The sequence below is a fragment of the Mus caroli genome, chromosome 2, assembly GCF_900094665.2.
Source record: "Mus caroli chromosome 2, CAROLI_EIJ_v1.1, whole genome shotgun sequence".
Taxonomy (NCBI): domain Eukaryota; kingdom Metazoa; phylum Chordata; class Mammalia; order Rodentia; family Muridae; genus Mus; species Mus caroli.
The window spans coordinates 58,701,240-58,704,681 of record NC_034571.1 but is presented as its reverse complement, the minus strand read 5'-3'; positions in this window follow the sequence as shown (position 1 = coordinate 58,704,681).

Genomic DNA, 3,442 nt, shown 5'->3' with positions numbered 1-3,442 from the left:
GGTTTTCTTTTCACTTGTCGGACAGCATGAGTCACAGTTGCCAAGCCGACAAGGAAACTATTTGCAGACTATAGCACCTATTGATGAGTGTTTCAATCTGCAGTCATTTGCATAGGAAAGATGCTGAGACGGGTGTAGAAATGCCTGCAAGATAGATGTGAGCAACACCTACAGTTCTAGATTCTAATGTGCCCCCAGATTATCATGCTAGTGGCTGCCACCTAACTCACAATGTTAGACTTTAAATACCTTTACATTTTAACTTCTCATAACAGAATCATTTAAATACACAGAAAAAGAAGATTTCAATATTTTAGAATCCAAAAAGGCTCTCTCTCTCTCTCTCTCTCTCTCTCTCTCTCTCTCTCTCTCTCGTGTGTGTGTGTGTGTGTGTGTGTGTGTGTGTGTGTGTGTGTGTGTTTTGGCTATATATGGGTGTACTTACTCATGTGGAATTATCCTGACAGGAAATCTTCATTCTTTAGGGTATCTTAAATACTCCTTTCTCTTCTACCTCAAGTTGAAGGTAAAATGGGCAGAATCTTTAGTGTTTGGAATTCCAGGCCCTTCTGGCCGTGAGTGCAGCCTGTGTATTTAACTCTAAGGAATTCACATAAAATACTGGCATTGTGGATTTAGGGCAACTATTCCGAGCTTATAAAATTAACTGCTTTCAAATATTTACAAGGAAAGGAAATACGTTTTAACCTCTTCTCCATTTGCTTTCTGGGCTGGTGTTTTTACTCTTACCAGACTTTTATGGGAGTTACTTCTTTGCAACGCTAGGCTTTAAAGAGAGAAAAAAAAATCAAGACCGAAGCATATTGTTTGTAGAAGCGATTCTCTGATTCTGTCTTTGTTTATGACATTTCAGAGACATGGACTCTGACAACTAGGGATTTAGTTTCCATTGCATCTCAAGAGTGCATTACTGGCATTTTGCACCTTAAATAAGAAATGGGACGAATTATTACTTCTTTTAAAGGTATTTGAAAACCCCCACACCTGTAGTCTTAATTCTGAGTTAGTGAAAATGAGAAAAATTGTCCATGTGTTAAAACACAAGAAAACCTTGATTTTAGATTTTGAAAAATTCTGGTGTAGAAAACAGTAGAGGATTAACTATATTAATAGATTGACTTAAAATTTGCGATGGAATGCTTTAAAAGGTAGCTCTGTTCCTCTTTTGTGCCGACTATATTCTTTTTGCTAGCTCTTCCCTGATTAACAGACAAAACAAGCATTTCCGCATATTGTGTAGTGACGTATCAGCTTCGGCACACACGCGCGCACACACACACACACCTCTGAAATATTCTTTCTTATTTGAATATATTTGAAAGCATGCATGGTAAGCATAATGCTTGCTCTTTTATCAAATAATACTCCCAAATCAGGAAGCATGAAATTCAGATCATTTTTGTCTCAGCCTCTTAATAAGGCGTTATATCACAGTTATAAGCTATCATTTTGCCATATTCTTGCTACGCTAATGCTATTAATTATAATAACTGAAGATTAACATGAATTAAGTTTCTTGCTATTCTGTTTTCTGCATGTGAGGTCTCTCACCAGATCTGCTACCATTCATGTCTATGTGCACGTAATACAATTATGTTTTCATATCCTATCCTGGAGATGCTTCAGCGCTCTCTCAGAACACCTTGAGATAGGTAAGGAATGACTGTTTACCACAGAATGACGACAGTAGTGAAAAAGCTGCAGGATGTTCACATGTCCAGCCTGTCATCTACTCTTGGCCAACATGATTGCGCCAATTTGCTTTATATCTTTTTGGATGAGAAGAGTGTTTTCCCAAACTTTACTGTGCATAAAAATCACAAGCTAATTTTAAGTTCAAGTTCGTGTCTAACCTACTCTTTACCACTGAGGTAACATGGTAACTCATTAAGTAACTTAAGATTCTTATCTTTCCCATGTCTCTCTAACTCACTTATGAAACCAAAGATGCTGGGCTATCTTGGTTCTTTTTTATTGTGTTGAATTAATCTGTCAACTACATGAAGATTAAATGTATACCAGGGTTATAATACTTTTTATTACTAAATCATGATTCAAAGCAATGTTTTAGTTAGCCTTGAACAATTACATCAGCAGAAAAGTCTGGATTCTAATTTATGGTCCCTGTTTGCTGGGCAGAACATCCAAAAAGGAGGGTTTTTAATCACTTCAAGTTGAAGGAACAATTATTAAAATACAAAATGCCTAACAGAGCACAATTGTAGTAACACTAGCGCTTTCACTTCATAAAGTACTTTATAAATATAAAGTAGCAAAGAAGCATAGCTGACAGAACAGCTATCATGAGCCTTACAAAACCATTTGTACTAACACTTAAACTAAACTAGTCTTCTCTTACAAATAGAGATTCTAGTATACGCTAAATAGCTGAATTTCAGTTGAGCTTACATTCAGAATGACAGGTGTTCATTTTTAAGGCAGGGAGATTGAAGTTAACAGTCAACATGACAAAATTTCCTTTCCTAATCACTGTAACTGAAAGATTATAAGCTCTTCCAGGGGGGTGACATTTATATAGCCACCCGGGGCTAGTTACTTCTCTGACCAAAGCCAGACCATCTCAATAGTCAGATGTCGCCTGCATTTGTAAAGCTGGATGATTTAAAATTGATGGTTTCACATGATGATGCTATCAGTTCTAATATAAGAAATAGAATTGTTATACTTATCTATCATATGATTAGACTAGTATCTTAATTTTAGTGAAACTAAACTAATTAAAAAAAATATGTTCTCTGTCTCCAGTAGAGCAGTACAGTGAGACTGTTGAAACAAAAACTTAGTGGTTAATATCCTATGAGCCATGCTTTAATATACAGATATACATTAAAGACATATCAGTAAATGTGGGATCAACAACTATAGGAGATTGTGAGTATTTGAGAATACTCAAATACTCAATGATAAAGTACTGCTGTCAGCATGTAAAAATAGATAGACAGATGATAGGTAGATAGATAGATAGACAGACAGATATAAACAGGTAGATAGACAGACAGATAGATAGGTAGATAGATAGATAGATAGATAGATAGATAGATAGATAGATAGATAGATAGATAGATAGATGATAGATAGACAGATAGATAGATAGATAGATGGGAAAAGAGGGGAATTAAAAGAGGAAGGAATAGATAATAAATTAGAAATCTTATTTCAAAAGCATGACTTTCTTTTTCAACCCAAAGTATACTCAATAATGAACGATCACCACAGACATGTATATGCGCAGGCAAGTGTGTTGTTATTCCACAGTGACAGTCAAAAGATCCAGCGTGACCTTTTCTCCGGATTATTAAGGACTTGTTAACGTGTTCATTTATCTTGATGAACCTTTTTCCACAGTCCTTTTGCCCAGGAGAAAACAGAAACTCAGGAATCTTAATAATATATCAAATAT